Source organism: Pteropus vampyrus, unplaced genomic scaffold (assembly GCF_000151845.1).
Source record: "Pteropus vampyrus isolate Shadow unplaced genomic scaffold, Pvam_2.0 Scaffold20, whole genome shotgun sequence".
NCBI lineage: Eukaryota > Metazoa > Chordata > Mammalia > Chiroptera > Pteropodidae > Pteropus > Pteropus vampyrus.
This window is the reverse complement of record NW_011888801.1, coordinates 10,136,987-10,157,301: the sequence shown is the minus strand read 5'-3', so window position 1 is coordinate 10,157,301 and position 20,315 is coordinate 10,136,987. Positions and strand designations below refer to the sequence as shown.

At 34.8% G+C, this 20,315-nt stretch overlaps 1 protein-coding gene across 3 annotated transcripts in view; it reads right to left on the bottom strand.

Annotated features, from left to right (window-relative positions):
* Positions 1–19,261, bottom strand: part of LOC105288907 (serine-rich coiled-coil domain-containing protein 2-like) — a 35,268-nt gene extending 16,007 nt beyond the window's left edge. Inside the window, exons 1-2 of one of the 3 annotated variants that reach the window (XM_011355344.2) lie at positions 19,226–19,257; positions 17,498–17,594 (exon numbers count right to left, since the gene is read on the bottom strand). The gene's annotated coding sequence lies outside the window, so the exon portion shown is untranslated. The other 2 variants (XM_011355343.2, XM_011355345.2) reach the window with 2 other exon arrangements.
* Between the last annotated feature and the right edge of the window lie 1,054 nt (positions 19,262–20,315).

Sequence of the window (20,315 nt, the reverse complement as noted above, 5' to 3'; positions counted from 1 at the left end):
GAGGGGAGGGAAGACAGCTGAGAATGTATAATCCAACAGGAAAGAAGAGAAATGCAAGAGAATCTGAAAATGGTAACAGGCAGCAGTATCAAATTCCACTTGAAAAACTAAAAACTGAAAAGAATGATTGGACTTGGTAGTTTGCAAGTGTGGTCATCTGTGCAGAGTAGTTTCAGGAGACAAGATATGCCACAGAAAACTGACTATAGGGAGCTCAAGGGTAAAAAAAAAAAAAAGATAAAGAAATGGAATCAACCCATTCTTTCAAAGACAAAAAAGAAAAAGATAGTAACTTAAGAGGACATAATGGCAATAGTTTTGTTTTATTTTTCCTAATTTTTTACCCTCTTTTCTGTTTCTAAGATGTGCAGGGAAAAGCTAAAAAAAGTTAAAAATAAAGAAAATATTGGGAACGATAGCTGGAGCAAGATCAGACAGGATATAAGGTCAAGGTAAGCTTCCAGTCCCATTATGATACCTGGAATGCTAGACTGGAAAACAAAGCAGAGGTTCTGATTTACAGCCAAGTTGAGAAAAAGGTAACAGCGTGACAGGAACATCACTCAGGGATCCGAGAACACTGAACACAGTAGACACATTAATTGCAGGCCACGCCCACCCACCTTATTCAGGAGTGTGGGAATTGTGCTTGCAGCTAAATGAGGCTGGAGAAGACAGGGACTAGGTCTTACTAAAAGTTATGAGCAAATTCAACCAGCAAAAGCATGGGGAACTTGGGCAACACAAATAATTTCAAAATGATGTAATCAGTAGCCTAATTAAAAGATGAAATTTAAAAATTATTAGCATCTAGCACAGAGTCTGACATATAACAGTGTATACAAATAAATGATATTCTGGGGCTGATGCAGGCTGATATCCCAAGAGACAGGAACATCTGTGGAAGGTAGGCTCTGCACTGCCTCCATGACCTAGACAAGAAACTCTCCTTCCTATGGGACCAGGAGGATAGAAAGATCTGATTGTCCCTGCTGAAGACAAAAAGCAGACAACATAACTATGAGGGACCTTAATGATAATAGCTAATTTTATCAACAGTATGCATAGCACTGTGCTATGTAGTTTATAAGAATGATCATATCTCAACCTCACTACAATACAGGACAGGTACATTTATTCCCATTTCAGAGGTGAAGAAACTGAGGTTTGCAGAGGCTAAGTAACTTGTCCAAGTTCATACAGATAATAAAGAACCAAGACTACTGAACCCAAGTCAGTGGCATTGCATATGGTAAGTAGTGGTGGCAGCTGCAGCAATAGCAGCTAACACTTTTATAGCTCTTACCATGTATTAGGCACTATTTGAGGGTTTCATATATATTAGTCTATTGAAGCTTCCCAACTTTATGAAGTAAATAAACCTTTATTTTACCACCATGGAAACTAAATGTAAAAGGGTTAAGTAGTTTTCCCAAGATCATACAGCTAGTAAATGGTGGGGGCCAGGACTGAAATTTAACTATTACCCTCTATGGCCTCTCTCCAACTCATTTTCTTAAGCTAACACTCAGTACACCTGTGTTTTTGAACTGCCGATCATGATATTAACTTATTATTTTAGAACAAGCAAGTTTTTTTTTTTTGTAAATGAAAAGACTAAAATAGAATGGACTACTCCATTCTTTTCCCAGTAACTTCTCTAGTGCTGGACCAGGTAGCTGAGATCCTGGGGGTGGCAAACTGCAGGAAAAGATTATGTAATGGATGTGTTTAGTTTTGTAATGGGTGGGGAAGGAAACAATCAAATTTAACATTAAAAATATTCAAGAACTATTTGTGGAGCACAAATCAGAAAATCTGTATCTTCTCTAAGTTTGTATAGAACAGGAAGAGAAATGTTTAAGAATTATTCTAAGTAACTGTAAAGTCAATTTCAATAGAAAAAAAACAATAATCTAGTGTTAGAAGAAATCAATACTTTGGAGAAACTTTTAGAAGAATATAAGGAAAAGGTGTGAGCTGAGAAAAGAAGTGAAGAATATGTTCACTTCAACTCTAATAAGAGAAAAAATGTAGTCACCAAACACAGGTATGCAAAATTAGAAGGAAAAAAAGTTACCAGAGCCTCTTGAAGAACTAAAAACAACAATATAAAAATGCCAATTTTTCAAAACAGAAACAGGCTCATAGATACAGAGAACAAACTGATGGATGAAGGCAGGGGTGAAAAAAGTAAAGGAGAATAATAGGTACCAACTTCCAGTTATCAAATGAATAAGCAATGTGGATGTAATATATATCACAGAGAATATAGTCAATAATATCGTAATAACTTTGTGTGATAACACATGGTTACTATACATATCGTGGTGATTACACTGTAAGGTATATAAATGTAGAATCACTATGCTATGCACTTAAACTAATATGATATTGTATGACAACTATTTCAATTTTAAAAAACTGCATTTTTTGTCAAGAATATCACAATAAGAAAAAAATCATTTTTAAACAATTATTACATGAACGGGAATTGTATCTTAAAATAACTCCTTATGCAAACATAGCTAAAACCAAGAGAATAGAACATGGAGTGCAAATCAGACAACAACTACAAACAAAAAAGAATTAAAGTTTCTTGTGCATTAAGTCAATACTTCTTACCACCTAAAGAAATTAGATGTGGCTAAGCAATCCACTGAGGAAAATGAAAAGCAACACTCTAAACAGGAAGATGACATAAGAACACTAGAAGTAGAACTCGCTGATTCAGGTGATGCAGAAAGTAGCTTTGAACAGCAGTTTGAAGAAGAAATCTTAAAAGGATAGATACTGAACTGGAATATAGTCAGTTTCATCATTAAAAGGAAGTTAAGAAACAAATAAGGAAAAAAGTAGCTATAAAGTGTGAACCGGAAAACTTTTAGTGAGACAAAAGAACAGATGAAGGAAGACTGATATTTTTGTAAAGAGGAAGCAGGTGAAGTTCAGGAAAATCTAAAACTTACCAAAGAACAAAAGGCAAAGAGACGTTGAAAGAGTATACAAATACATGTATGCATTGATTGTTTAAATGAGAAAAACATAAGTGGAAACTCTAATTAATGTAACTGAGAAATCAAAATCAAAACTGTCTGAAGGTAAAAAGAATAATCTTATTTGGGGTGAATTACAAAATACTGGAATGGACCAGCACAAGAGAAAACGCCAGCAAAAGAGGACAGATGATCTGGGTTACTTCAAAAGGCTTTTATCTAAATTCTATAATCGAGCTGTCAATGAAAGATTAAAATAGATTAAAGACTGTAAAATGGTGACAAACTCAGTCTCTCCATATGGAGTGACTCCATTTGTGTGTGGTAATGGTCTTATTCCTCAGATCAAAGAAACGAGTCTTGCTGCAGTCAGTGGAGTTAGAGACAGAGTAAAAAGCTTTACTATAATGTTTTTTAAAACCTGAAAAAATACTCTAAAATGTAATTGTATTATGTAAACATTTTTGCTTTTGTAAGTGTCTCACATAAGGAAAATCAATATAGAACTTAACGATGGTTACATTTTGTCTGTAACCTAAGATGGTTCCAGAAGTTTTTATAATGTTCAGTTGGAGTTTTAAAATTAATTTTGCAACATTTCACAGAATCACTTTATATTTTGGAAATATAATATTTAAGATATACCTAGTACCTAGCTAGTAATATCCTAAAACATTCTTTTCCTACTTAATAATGAGTCAATATCTTTTCTACACATACAACAATGATAGAACAGAAAACAGCAGAAGGCATCATGCTTAGTGGAGGGTGTTTCATAACACTTCAGTTTCAGTTATGTATGGGTGTGTAGCATGTAAAATGTCCTGAACATTATAAAATTGAAATACCCAAGGATAAAACAATTTTTATGTAATGCCTAAGAAGTTCTTTCTGCATAGGTATTCCTTAAAATGTAAAAACCGTACCAACAAACTTTTGCATATACAGAAACCTTCTTGCACACTAGTTGCCACTCATTCTTCCTGTTTCCCCAGTGCTTCTGCCATAACCAGCTGACCTGAGTAGACAATGATTACTTGTTGGCCAGTACAAAGAACTGTTATATTTTGGGGTCCTGTTCACACACCTCCTCTCCCTCATGATTTAGCCTCTTTAGACTTAAAAGGAGACAAGTCACCATTTTGTCTGTCTTCATTCTCATAAGCAATCCTATCCAATACAATCTCTTATTCTAGCACTGTCCGTAGAACTTTCTGCAATAATGGAAATATTCTGTACCTTCCTTGTCCAATACAGTGGCCACTAGCCACATGTAGGTACTGAGCACTTAGAATATGGCTAGGGTGACTAAGGAACTCAATATTTATTTTTATTTAAATTTAACTCATTTAAATTTAAATAGTTACATGTGGCTAGTGGCTATCATGGACAGTACTGTTATACACACAAACAAAAAAAGTATTTAATCTCTCCTGTCTTTTCAAATCTTGCCCAGTTAGAGGGGAAAAAAAGGCCTCTTTCTTCATTCTATTTCTGAATCAAAAAAACATGCCTGAGGAAAACAGATACACCTTGAAAAATAGATAAACCATATAAAAATAGCTTCTTATAAAATTATTTAAATAAAATTAGACATAAAAAATAAAAATGTATCTTTATGTCCTTGAAAATGCTACTCTGTCATATAGTGTATTTTAGTGAACCAGAATTTTAGAATTGGGATATTATAGACCATAAACAAAATTGAGGTCAAAGAAGTTAAGAGAATCACCATTCACAGTTTGTTGATCACAAAGCCAGCTTTTCTGACACAGATATGCCCAGAAATTCTTTGAGAATTCATTTAACAACCATTTAACAACCAGCAAACAACCAGCAAATTACTAGATACTAAGAATAAGACAAAAACTCTACTCTCAGGCCACTCATTCTTTCTAAATATCCACCTGTCTCCTTAACGCTCATCTAACAAAATGTGATTTTCTTCACGTATCAATTAAGAGAATAATTTCAATCAATTTTATTTACTGGATTTAATTACTAAAATCCAATGGTGCTATTTTCTATTATTTTTGGTTGACAAATATAAAATAATACTTTTATGAGAAAAAAGCTTTCCAAGTACTAAATAAACATCTTTAAGTTTGGACATTACTACAATTCAATTCTAAAAATTTTTCTGTAAAAACTAAGAATGAATTTATTTTTAAGTTTGTTTTTTAAATATGCTAGTGATATTAAGCAAGCTATTTCTCAGAAATAGCTTTCTAAACTTTAGTTATAATTACTACTTATTAGTTTTAAATGAAAATAATCTTAAAATATGAACCTATTTCAGGACAGTAGGAATGATAGTATTGGTATAGAATATTCAAATATTATACTAGCAGTTTGAGGTTTTGGAAATAATTTAGAAAGCAAAGAATTGCCCTGAACAATCCCTAGGTCATTCAGTTTATCTCAGGTCTCTAAGCCAATTTGATATGTTACTGAGGAAAAACTGAAATGTTTTTAAATCTCAAGGGAACAAATTTTGTGCCTTAATTTCACTTTAGCAATTTTTTTTGGTAAGTTCAAATGGGTTAACAGTGTGGTAAGGACACAAAAACAAGCAATCTTAAACGACACTAAAAGAAATGCAGTATTTAAATCAGGAGTGTTAATGCAGACTACTATAGTTTCTCACTTACCTCTAGTCTTCTGAGCATTACATTTTATCCTTTCTTATTAAACTATAAAATAATCTTTATTTTAAAACTTCTTATAATTCCACCACCTTAATACAATTGTTCTCATTACTTCAGGTACCCTTCTAAATCACACCTAAATACCCAGTCTGCTATAATAACTACCTGGATACAATATAATATTATACATTTTAAAATATTATTTTATAAATATTTCCCACATTTTTATCATTATATTTATTTTAATGACTTCTGTGTATTACATTGAACTAATATGCTATAAATCATTTAACCATGAATTACTGGACCAAAGTTTATGAACATCTTTATCCTTCACTACGCCACTTTTAAAGTTACCCTGACAAAATGGATATATACAAAATGTGTGAACCATGTCACATGATGAAAAGTAAAGCATTTTAAAAACCAAGAGAATATATAATTATTGCTGTCAAATAGTTTAAGGTGTTAATGAGGGGCAGAACTAGGTTCAATGGACGGAGCAAAACAGAAAGGCAGTTTTCAGCCCCAAGTAAGAAAAACTTTTCAAAATATAAGAATTAGACTAAACAATGAAATGAGATTACACATAAAACACTAAGCTGTCCATCTCTGAAAGCATTCAAAAACAAGCTGGAAAATCACTTGCTAGAGATAGTGCAGATTCTACATTGGGTAAGCACTGGGGCTAGACAATCTCTCAGCTTTCCTTTCATTCGTGTATTCAAATATTTATTAATTACCTGCTAAGATCCTAGCAATGTGCTAGATGCTAGGTATACAAAGGCTGACAAAACAGACATGGCCCCTATGGTTTTTGCAATTATAGTCTAGTGTAGGAGACATAAATAAATTAATAAACAAAAAAAAAACAAATAATTACAAAACATAAGTCCTGTGAAGGAAAAAAATGAAATGTTATAGGAGAAAATAGCAGACTGGGCATCAAGAAGGCACCTCAATGGGAGATATTTAAGTTGCGATCTAAAAGAAGAGGAGCTAGCTATGCAATGAGGACTCTGGAGCAATTAAAAGCCACTGAATATTATAAGCAGGAGGTGACATGATCTGATTTTCATTCCTAAAAGATCATTCTCACTATTATGGTGGAGCATGAACTAGAAGAGAGAAAACATGGAGGCAGGGAAATCAGTTAAGAAGCTAAATAGGAAGGAATCCTACCTAGGATGAGATATGATGATGGACTAAGCAGGCTGAAGTAGATGGATAGAAAGGAATAGAAGAGTTCAAGAGGCATGGGGGAAGATAGGAGCTACAGCTCTTAGTGATAGGTTAAATGCAAGAGATGAGGGAAAAGGGAAAGACAGAAATCAAGAATGACTTTCAGGTTTTTGGCCTGAAAAACTAATCAAATGGTGCTACCATTTTCTTAGATGGAAAGACTGGGGAAGACACAGATATGAAGTATAAGGAGAATCCAACTTTAAGTCACCATGATTTTTTTTGGATCATTAATACAAAATTTCTACCAAAATATCTCATGATTGACTCTGCTCTTTAAAAGGCAGTCTGTGGAAAGGGTAAAGGAAACTTGGTCAATTGAAAAAAAAAAATTGAATACAAATCGTAAAATTAAATTATTGTATCAATGTTAAATTTAGTCAAGTCCATACCTGTACAGTGGTTACATTAAAAAAAAAAATCCATATTCTTAGAAAATACATATGAAAGTATATATTTAGGGGTAAAGTGTCATGATGTATGCAACTTATTCTCAAATGCTTGGCATGTGTGCGTGTATAAGGGAGGGAAGGAGGGAGGAAGGGAGAGAGACACCGAGACCATGGATACATATATAGACATATGCATAAGCCTATACATGTACATATGCAAGATAGAGAGCAAATGGCATAAAATATTAGCAACACATGAATCTGAATAAAGCTATTCAGATATTGTTTGTACTATTCTTATTCTTATAACTTTTCTGACTATGAAATTATTTTTATATTTAAAAACATATATATATTTAAAAAGTCAGTTTTGGACTTCTCTTATTTATGCTATCTTGAATTCTTTTCAATCCATCTCATATGTATTTCCCCACAACTCGTCATCTTGTCGTTTCTGTTACCCAGAGCAGTGTCCCCATTAGGGAAACAAGAAGCATATACAATTGCTCTATACAGATGGCATGACAAGAGATAGTTATAACAACAGACTTCTTGCAATTTGCAATCTCACATGAATGTACAATGTCTATATCTCTGTTCCCTTGAATGTACTGTGTCCTATGTCCTGATCTATATCAGGCTGCTAGATGACATCTCTTTGATTTTATATTTTCTCTTTTCATGTAATATATAACAATAAATCTCACTGTAGAATTAGCAAGCTTGTGTGACATCTGCCTCAGTTAAGTACTCCTCCTATGTGCTCCCTTACCTGGGAGCAACTCGAGAACAAGAGACTACAACATATTTGATTTTTTAAATTCCTAAAGACTATCATAATATGTAGAAAAGATAGTTAATAAACGCTAGTGAGTGACGAAAAGTTACTGAAAAAAAAATCTAAATATTTTATAACTGCAGTTCTACTAAAAGGTTTTAACGTAGCAGTATATGTCTTACTCTAATTCCATATCAAAGGAGACAAAACATCTAGAGGTTGCTGATAAAGAACTGGAAATGCCAATAAATATGCAAAATCCCAAAATTGTGTTTACCTCCATAACACAAATAATTATAATTTTATAAAATATAATTGATAAAAAGTCAAAAGGTATCAGGCTGAGGCCTGAGAATCAACCACACCTTCAAATCAAAGTACATTTATATTTAACCTATACTAGCAACTGGTCATTACAACACAAGGAACACTTCACTGACAAGAAAATACACGTCATAATATTCTAGACAGAACTTTGCTCTCTATTTTCAAAGAGTCTTTAAGTAAAATTATGTAAGGTAAGAATATTCGACTTAGTAAACCAATTAAAAACTAATCATTTTATTGTGAGAGTTTTTCAAATGTTACAATTAAACTTGCCAAAGAGAATATGATTAAATGAGAATATACATAAAGTACTGCAAAAACAAAACTATAAAGTCGAAAAGCATCTTTGCTGAAAATGATTATATGGTAATGCTATCAAATCTTAAAATACCAAATGCTTAAAGGACACTTCTGAGCTTGCAAGATTAACAAAACTTCGGTAAATCCCTAGTAGGATCTGATATTCTTAGCACGTAGAAAGGGCAGAACCCCAGAAATTCAAATCCAAATAAAACGCATCACTGTCAGCTTGTCGTTCTAGCCCCTTAAGAAATAGCTCTTTCTCCATTTCATACTCAGCACAAGTCTACTTGTGGTTTATGACCGTTTCTCTCCTGACTCAATGACAGCTCCCACTTAATCTGTGTGCTGCCCAAAGTTAGTGCTCTGAACTCAACTAGAGTTTGCCCAAATGCTGCACATCTCATCTGCAGAATGGCAGGCAGCCCAACTTAGCCATTAGATCCTTAGCAATAATGAGCATGTTCCTCTAACCACCCTCTTTAGCCCTCTCCTATTCTGAACAGAAGCATACAATGTTCCTGCTTAGCTGGGTACTTTATTTACACATTCTTGCTGTCTATTCTCCTAGTTCCCTTTAGGTCTCCCTAACTCATGAAATACAATGTGCATGTCAATTTGTAATAATTCTGAAATCCATCCTGTCTTCTCTAACACTACCTTATTTTTTAGTCTAGAATCTTACCATCTCTAGCCAGTATTCTAACATGTGTCCTTAATTCCCTACCTTCTGTTTCTTCCCCTTCAATCCATCCTTTATACTTTTCCCAGAGTTAATAATCGAAATTATAAATCTGATCATGTCACTCTTCAATTTAAAATCCTTCAGTGGCTCTCCAAAGAACAAACGCCATATAACAGTACTAACAACAGCAGATAGCCGTTGAGTAGTTGTGTGCCAGGTACCTAGATTACCACATTTAAATTCAACAGCGATCCTAAAGTGTAGATATTTTTATTATTCTTAGTTTTCAGATTTAAGGAAATTAAAACTTGGAGAAATCACAATCTGTCCATAGACACACAGATAGTAAGCGAATGCAGCTAACATTACAAATGCCTTTAAAATTTGGCTTTGGTATTCCTTTGCAGCTGCTCTTTCTCACCATTAACCCAACAAACTCTGCCTTCTACTCACACCAAACCACCCAAGAATCCGTGACCAGAGAATACAATCTTTCAGGACTCTTTACCAGACCGCATGCTACTCCCTAGGCTCAAAATGCCACTCATCTACCTTGGTCCACCTTGTGAACTCCCTATGAAGGTTTTTTTCTCTTTCTCACCTCCTCCACCACAGGGGAGCTCTAGGCAGAACAATATAACTGAAATGTTATACTCCAATCTCAATTTCAAAATAGTGCCATACAGAATCTTCGAATAGATCTTCCAAGGAAACTTTCAAGTGAGAATCTAGTGCCAGCCTCATAAACTCTAAATTCATCAGAAAATGAATAAAATCAATATAGTCAACAGCAAAAGCTAATATAAACACTTAATATTTTTGGAAAATATTCACAATAAATAAAATTTAATTATTTTGAAATGTGTTAAATCATTTAGAATATAAGGAACTCAAGTTTTAAAATACTTTATTCTGCAAAATTTTAAAATGTTACAAGCAAGACAAATTCTATCTAAAATCTACTGTCTGAAAACCAAGAAAAAGCTCAAGAAACTAAGAGCACTTCTATGGCTATATCTGGGTTCAGAAAATAATGATTTTATACTAAATGGCTTGTGCTTACAAAACATATTAGATGATTATGTTACATACAATGATTATGTTACCACATAATGTAGCATTGGCACAGCAGGCCAGCATCTTCCAGGAACATGCATAATGGTACCAGGAGTCTGGGTATTAACTGACAGTTAAACAGCATCTCTTCAAAGCACTACTCAAATATATCAGCTTACAATTCCTCACACTAAAGCTCTTATTTTTGTCTATTCAGTCTCAAGATCTTCCTGTAGTTAACTGCTTTTAACTGGCATTTGGACACGAAACTCCAAGTGTCACTTTCAAACTTTTAATCTCTTTTCTAGCTCATTAAGAAAATGTCCTGTAAGATCATTTCTGGCACTTATCCCAGACAGACTTCTGTTCCTATATATTTTTCTTGCTTTTCCCTTCTAATCTTTATAAATCATATTCTTAATCCTTAGGCAATTTCTTGTAAAAAGTATAAACTATTTCCTAATAATGTCATTTAATAAAAATATTTAGGAAATTGACCTTTAATAGATACACAAGGATTAGTCTATGATTCAAGCTCTATTCTTGTGTGGCAGGCCCAAAACTATTTTGCCTTTGGCATTTCTACAGAATATAACCAACATGCATTTCCCATAGAATATCCAGGACCAGGCAAAAGACTTACTTTTTCCAATGGTCTACTAAGGATATTAGAGCCTGGGTCAAGGAAACAGTAAAGGAAATGGAGAGGAAACAGCTCCATCAACAGGTCTTGACAGCTAATGGAAAATATGGCATAGGAGAACAGAAGCCAAGATGATTCCTGGGTTTATAATTTGGGTAACTGAGTGACTGGCAGCATCATTAATCAAGAAAAAAAATGAGGTGAATTCATGGGTCTGGAAAAGACCATGCGCTTAATTTTTGATGTTCTAAGTTTCAGGTTTTCTACTGGGCAATCAGATGGGCATTCTAATGAGCAAACCTAAGGACTGAAGTACTTAAGACGAAAACAGGCTGAGGAAACGAACACAAAAAGGTGATAATGAAAAACAATATATATTTACAAAAGCACAACAGAATAAAGACAAAAAGAGGTTAGCCTGAAACTCCAGGAAACATGAATGTTACGGAATAGGAGTCAGTAAAAACAGTGGAAAAGAATATGTTGAGAAAGAGAAACAGAAGAGAGTGATGTCATGAAAACAACGAAAGAGAGAGTGTTAAGAATATGGTCATGATCATATAAAAGGTTCAGAATGGATTTACCAATCAGGAACTAATCCAAGGATAGATACAATTCCAGTAAGTAGAGGAAGCAAGAGTAAAAACATTGCTGAAAGGGGGAATGGCTCAAATAAAGAAGACAAAAAAAGGAAAAGTGTGAAGTGTGTTTAGAACAGAATGTAGAAGAGTTTCACTAGAATGGAAAGTTCATATAGCAGAAGACAAGAAAGAAGCCTAGGCCAAAGGCTTTGCATTCCTGATTTTATTCTGTTTTGGACTTTATTCTGTAAGCAGGAAGATCAAAGATACATAGCTTTTTTTGTCTTTTTAAGACAACTACTCTGGTGACAGTGTCCATGATGAACTGGAATGACAAGAGAAGGCAGGGCAAGCTATTAAGTATCCTAAAATTATCTAAGTATAGTAACGAGGGCCTGAAAGAGGTTGGCAGCAGCCAAAGTAAGAATTAAGCGATACAAAGAGATATTCTCTACTCCTAGGGTGCCCTAGATCGTCCACTATTACTATAGTATTATACTTATCACATTGTATCATAATCATTTGTGGATTGGGACCCTCTCTTATTCAGCCTTTCATCATTAGTACTAACAAATCAGGAACACAAGTATTGGCCAAAAAATATTTGTTGAATTATAATAGAACTCAGTAATAAGACATAGAAGTGACACAAAGATACTGCAGAAAAACCTAAGTAACTTACAAGAGAGTGATATAGAAAGCACTAAAAGAGAACTCATGATCAAGTTTAGGGAACGAGTTCAAGACATGTTTAGGGTGGAGAGTATCTAAGGCCAACATCCAAATAGAAATACCAGAGAAAATAATAAAACCACAGAAGAAAAAATATTCAGATATTTAGACAAAAATAGAGACTTGAGATATACAATGAAATCATCAATAAACCTCATTATTTGTTCATAATAACAAATGTTTAATAAAATGTTAATTTCCTAAGACACTATGGGTTATGATTGTCTGTAAGCATGCCATCTGAATTGCTCATTTGTATATTCTGTACAAATTAAATTGATGTAAAAGCCCAATTAAATGGATCAATCAAAACTAGGTCAATGTTGAGTAATTTTTTGCTTTACTCAATTACTCATTCAACAAAAATGAATTGAGTGATTATATGTTTGTGTTGGGGTAAGCAGGACTAATCACAAAACCAAATAGAAGAAAATAAAGCAAATACTACAATAACGGCAAATGTTATAAGAACACAGAGAACAGAGAATATAATGGAGGATAGGTACAGGAATCATCATAAAATATGCCTAATAGCTTTCCTAGAAAATGAGACATCTATATTGAGCTTTTCATAAGATGAATTGTTTTAACAAGATAGCTAAGAAGTTGATGGTATTCTGAAAAAAAGGAATAGTATGTGCAAAAGCATAGAGATGTTAAAGAGTTACTCATCTTCATGGAATCATGACAGAAGGTGAGGGTCAAAAGTTCATGGAAGACTTTCTGTACACTGATAAAGAATTTGACCATTATCCTGTGGTCCTTTGGTAAGAAACATGAGATGTACATTAGAACCATCTAGGGAGCACTCCAGATTCCCGAAGGCAAGTATAGGCAAGAGGTAGGCCAAAAGCAAAAGAGAGCAAATTAATTTCCGTAGACAACAGAGAGCCACAGAAGATTTTTAAGCAATAATACGACCTGATCAGATCTGTGTTTCAGAAATCCAAAGTCTGTAGCGTGCATCAGTGGCTAAAGGAAGAAAATCTGAAGGAAGACCAATGAAGAAGATTAAGAAACAACTAAAGTGATGCTCCAGCACTAAATATTGACAACTACTTACTCAAGCCACAGAAAGAGGTACATAAAGTGCTGTAACTGTAATACAAGCTTTCAACATAAGTTTCTGAACTCATCTCAAATAGCAATTCAATTATCAGAAGCAATTACAGTAAAAGTGTGGCCAGGTACATTAGGAAAAAAGGAAAAAGAGTAGCCATCAAATTTTCCCCTTGAAAGTACTGCATTTATAGTTCAATTAAAAAGTATTTTTTTAATAATTTTTTTTAAAAAGGTACTTATAGTAAAACTACAATATCAGAGATTACAAAATCAAAAATTATAACCTACCACGTGGCAAGCACTATGCAAAACTGCTGAGGATAATAAACAGGTAAAAGTTACCAGAGAAAAATAGGTTAGCAAAAAGAAAAGACCATTTAACCCACTTCCTAATAATTCATAAAAAACGTGTTACCCACATATAAAAACTACAGTTTTGAACAGATGAAAATTAACCAAATTGAGTGGAGGAGATGTTCTTTAATATCTCTCCCCACTAGCCAACATCATCACTTGAAGGAAACAGGTTAATATATAAGGACATATATATGATAATGATAGATCTTGGGTACACGGATTAGGATAAAACCAATTTCTTTTTCAAAGAAGCGGTTCTTGTCATTTTTCTCTCTCCCTCAGATCATTCCAACAGTTACAAGTATTTTCTATTTATACAAATATACTAGAAAAGCGCTCATCTTTAAAAAAATAAAATAAAAATTCCTTGACTTCACATTCCCTCCAGCTATCACTCTGTTTTTCTCAGCTTCAACTTATAGCAAACTCCTTAAAAGGACTGGCTGTCTTCTATTCCTCTCCTACAATTATTTCTTAAACCTACCCCCAATCAAATTTCAGCTCCTCCACTCCACCAAGAACTTGTTAAAATTACCAATGATTTTCAGATTGTTAATCTAACAGTCATATTTTAGTCCTTGACGTAATAGCATCTGATGCAACTGTTAACTTTCTTCCTCCTTAAAACATTTCACTTGGCTTCAATCACTGTTAATTCTCCTCCTCCATCACTGGGGTGCTTCTTAGTCTTCTTTGCTAGCTTTAGCTCTAACTCTCCCTTCTCCCTGTCCCCTCCTCCCCCCAAAAATTACAGAATCCCAAGGCAAAGTCTTTGGATTTCTCCAGCCACACTCAATCCCCAAACTAACTTAACCCATTCTAAAATCTCTATGCCTAAGGCTGGAAATTTATATCTCCAGCCCAGACCTCTGCCCTGAACTGCAGATTCATGTATACCCAGCTGCCTAGACAATATCTCTATTTGGACTGCTATCTTAACATGTCCCAAACTGAAATCGTTTCCTTCTAAAAATCTGCTTATCCTACAGCTTCCCCATCTCAATAAATGGAAACTCCAGTCTTCCAGCCAAAACCCACAACCCATATCCAATCCGCCATCAAATTCTGTTGGCTCTGCCTTCTAAATGTCTACAGAATGTGAGCACTTCTCCCAATCTTTACCTAAAATCACCTACTCAGGATTAATGCTGGAGCATGCTAAAAGATTTCATTATGCTCTGCTTCTGACATTTTCTAAATAGTAACTGAGAGGTCTATTTAAAACCCAAAACATATAAATGGCTTCCCACCTTCAGGGTAAAAGCCAAACTCCTACTGGCCTATAACATATATAATCTATTATGTGCCCTTCTCCCATTCCCCCATGCTCCACCTCCACTCATCTTCCACCAATCACTTCCCTCAATGCCACCACTTAGCTACTTACCACTCCTCAAAAAAGACATTTGTAGTCTTGCTCCATCTTCTTCAAATGCTTTCTTCCCTAATACGTGTGCAGATTAGATGACAATTTCACTTCTTCCACATTATCTCCTCAAATACCATTCATCACTACAGCCCTCTCTGACCATCTTATATAAAACAGCAGCATCCCCCTCACATCATCTTTCCACCTTATTCTGCTTTGTTTCTCTCCACAGCACTACAATTGCCAACATGTTATACATATATTTATTTCCTATATGCTGTCATTCTAATGTAAGTTTCACAGGGTAGAAAATATGTTTTCCTCAGTGCACTATTACTAGCAAGTGCTCACTGGGTATTTCATGAATGGATGGATGACAAGAATAAGGAAACTCCAGGCTCAGTATCTCATCTCAAAGCCTGGGTTGAGGGAATTTACAGCATGTAACTAAAATCCTGGAAAGACGCTGATGGCAAGAGTGGCCACAAAAACGGCAGTCTAAAATCTAGCTGATGCCAATAATAAATAAGGGTTGACAAGTCCAGACTATCTTAAAATGAAGAAAATAAACTTGAGAAAAAATTTTAAATAAAAACAAAAGGAAGAATTAAAATAAAGGCCATCCCTGCCTCCCCATTCCCTGGTAAAGAAATATCACCTGGATATGTTTCCTGTAAGCTAGCCTACCAACTCAGACCAAAATACCATCAGACCCATTCTATACACTAAAATAGCTGTTAGGAAGAGCTCCTGCTTTTCTAAGCTATGATCTTCAGAAAAAATTGTAACTCCCAGCCCTAACATTGGCTGCCAAGACATAATGGTCAAAGAAAGCTCTCAAATTTCCCCAAAGCACTCAAGCTGCAACCAAATATCATTAATAAGATGACAACAACAATGCAAAGTACCTTCTGGTATCTGCTATCTTTGTTGTCCCTAGTGTATTCACTAAGGGCTCAGGCATCAAAGATTCTGATATCTTGGTACGGGGGTAGAGATATGAGACAGAGACAGAGTGAATTTAAAGAAACAGGACCTAGATTTTTTGCATTGTAAACAGAGGTAGATTGCCAGGGATTGAACATACTAAGATATGTCACCTGGATCTTTCAATACCAAACACCAAAACAGACACCACAACAGAGATCACAGAAGAACCAAAACCCTGAGATATCCAGCATTCCTCAGCTAAAGAGCTGTATTACATCTTCCATTCCCACACATGAAACTAAAGATATGGGGCACGAGGCCATGCCAAACTGTATAGCTGGGAGCAGTGGTTAGGGAGAGGAGGGTGGTGACAAATATGAAAAGGAAGGGAGAAGAGGAGTAATTATTCACTTTCTTTTCTTTTTCTTTCCCATTGTACTTACCAAGTACAAAAACTGAGCAAATGAAAACTGGGAAGGAGAAGGCAGAGTGAAGGGTAAGGATGCTCTGTAGAAAATAGTAGCATTAGAAATCAAGCACAAATTCCTTTTCTAAGTGACTCTTTGAAAAACAGACATATGAAGTTAGGAACTGACCAAGAAAACTTAAAACAAGCCCACACACCTTAGATAACTATAGAATTATACAAAGAGAACAGAAATTCTTAATTATTTGAAATGATGATCCTGGGGCATTGTTAAAATCAACAATCCTCAAAGATGACCCAACCATATTTAAACTCATCTATTGATTAACATGGAAAAGTAAACAGGTGAAAATTTCAGCTTTCACGGACCCAGCCTTTAAGAATCCCCTGGCTTCCCAGTGGCGCCAAATCTCAAAATAACCAATTAGAAGTCTTGAAGTCAGAGAAGAAATTCTGGGGGCATTCAAAAGCAATCAATTTAGCAGAGAAGAACTGAAAACTCAGAGATTACACCCAACATACCCTGATTGGTCAATTCACTTTAAAAGAAAAGAGGGTTCTGATTGGTTGCTCTCATTAGGCTGAGTCAAGCCCCAGCATCAGTACCCATAGCAAGCAGATGTTAGAGGCTAAAAGAGGCAGGTGGTGAATGAGAAAGGTACTGGCAGGTGGAGGCAGGGCAGTCTGTAACAAAGGAAAGACAACTCAATTCTGTACAACCACTGCCCATCATCATAATACATTAGGCCACACCAATCAGAACTGTTTGTAGCCTGAAGTGCGGCATTCTGTGCTTACTTCTGTGCTAATACCGCCCTCTCCTTAATATTCTTCCCCTGATGCAGGTGGCTCTCCCCCTAGTCCTTGACAGCTGTCATTTTCTAGAGCTCCTCTTCCTCCATGCATTCTTTGATTTTGGTGATCCGATGTTTCCCACAGGCAGTTCAGTCTCTTGCCCTCTTCCTGTATTACCTCACGCCTTCTACTCAGTCCCATCCTTGACAAGCACATAATCCAGTGGGGGAGGTAGATGTGTCACTGAACTAGGTGCAATACACCACAGCCAATGCTATGAAAGACATATAACAAAGTACTATGAGCGCATATTCATCTGTCATTACCCCATTCGATATCTTCCAAATCAACACTCCAGCTACCCACTTTCTTTTAAGTCAGTTACTAAGTCCTGTATCTTTCCATTATATCCCCTGATCTCCAAATGCACCTTGCAGTTCAGGCTTTGTTTCTCATGTGACTTGTTTCAACCACTTCTTATCAGAAATACAATTCAATATGTTTTCACATTGCCACATCAGCCATCTCCCTAAAAGATATAACATACCATATAATCCCCCTGCTTTAAAGCACCTAATATCATTCCAATGCCTAAGAGATAAAATTCAAAACCTTAGCAGAAAAAAAAAAAAACAAGATAAAATACACTTTTCAAATAGAGTCCTTAAAAAGTAAGCAGACTAAGTTCCAGTTCCACTGCTTTTTAGCTGCTACCTTTGGCAGGTCACTTTACTTCTCTAAGTTTTCTCACCTGCAAAATAAAAATACATAAAGAACCTACCTCTCCTGCGGTTGTTAGAAGGATTAAGTAAGAAACTCCATGCCAAATAACAGCACAGTATCCAGCACTCAATCAATATTAACTATTACCCTGGGATATCTCATCTATGTAAAATGACTCACTCCCCAAAGGAATCAGACAATCAAAGTCTTACTTTCACATATTATAGAATGATTAACGGGAAGAGTCAAATCAGAAATGGCCTTCTGGTTAATCCTGAACTAACAAAAACTCCAACTAGCTAAAATATTGCTTTCATGAAAATTTTGGTTTGTCTGAATTTACTATAATTTATTAAAAAAAAAACAAACCAAGTACCCATTTACTTAAAAAAATAACTAGATTATGTTTTGTTTTGTTTCTTCTTCAAATTTGGGAAGAAAAACAGCAGCAGTTTACCAGTGGAAACTCAGATATTTATAAGAATGTGATTCTCTATAGTATAAAATACACATAAATTAAATTCAATCTCAAATGCATATGTAATTTGCTGATGATATATACATATAACAAAACAAATTCTAGAAGCCTAATAAAAATGTGCCTCAGATAGTGGACACACAGTTATTCAGATCTCACAAACAAAAGATGAACTCACAAAATTTTGTTTAAAAGTCAATGATTTTAATAATTTTAAAAATTATGAAGTCAGCAGAGGGTAGCGGGGAAGGAAGAGAGGAGAAGTAGATGGGGAAAATTTTTTTTAATTAAAATCATGTCTTCAATTAAAAAAATTAATTAAAAAAATAAAAAATAAAACTACAAAGTCTACAATAAAAATAACAAAAAAGATCAGAACATATTTCAAGATATTAACATATTTATGATGTTAAGCGCTAATAAAAATTAGTGAGAAGATTCCAGTAAATTTATGCACAAAGGACAAATCACACAAAGGAGAAAATAAAACTAGGAAAATAGTGCATTTGCTTTCCTATTGTAGATAGTGATGTTAGACAGCAGGTACCCTTATATACATTTTTAAAAAACAAATTTTCAAAAACAAAAGCCTATAAAAGTATAATAAAACTGGTAAACCAAACTTCAGAAGGCAGTGTAAATCAATATAATCTTTCAGAAATAAATTTAGCAATGTATTTCGAAAATGTCAAAAACCTTCATACCCTTTAACTTTGTGATCTCCTTCCTGGGACTTTAGCCTAAAGGAAAGAAGCAAAATGAAGGACAGCTATTTATTAACTGCATTACTTGCAAAAGAGGAGGCAACTTAGATGTCCAATTATTAAAAATAAGCAACTCAACTTGTAACGCTGTATAATAATTTAAATGTACAAAAACAACTATGAAAGCAAATATTAAACATTACATTTATACTTTAATTATAGTATAAAATCATAATCAGGCCCACCACAGTAAGTACACGATTATCAATTTTTCCCCAAAAAACTTATTACATTGAGTAACAACATAGGCTCATGTCACATACAAACTAGCCACACATGTAACTTTAGCCATGCCATTAGCCAGCTGTAACCCTGTTAAATTAAAATCTCATTTTACCATCAAAATGTAAATGTATGTGGGATCTCCATATGGTGAGCAGAAGCCACTTGTTATGGGGCATTTGGAGAGGGGGCTCCAAGCACTGAGGTTAAAAACTATCTGACCAAACAGAATGGTAAAGCTTAGGTTTCTCCTATATCCCCAAATGAATTATCATGTTTCTCAGCTACTCAAGGGCTCTAAGCCCCTAGGAGTGGCATCTAAGTATTCGACAGCAAGCAGATTTGCTCTCCCTCTGAAAACTGTCAACTTTCCAATGTACCATGGAGTAATAAAAAATACACAAGCATGAAGTCAGATGTGAGATACAGGCCACTCTAATAACCTGCCAGCTTTAGTTGTTTAATGGGTAAAATTTTAAAAGCAGAAACAAATAATCTGTTCTTCCAAGTTCAATATTCTATTAATAGACTCCCTTTACCAATATATGCCTAAGCCTCCCAAAAGCCCCCCGCTCAGATTGTCAAACAATTATTAGGACTTAGAATTAGAAAACTGGGTGCAAAGGTAAAATATTGGTCAAAAGATCTGGACTGTATGCCAGCTCTGTTCCTTTCTACCTGTATAACCTTGGGCAAACTACCTTGCCTCAAAGTCATAAGATCAAAGAAACAGCAGTCCTTACTGGCCATGCTCTTTTCTTCTTGCATTAAAACACCCTGGTTTCTTGTCATAACCAAGGTTTCACTT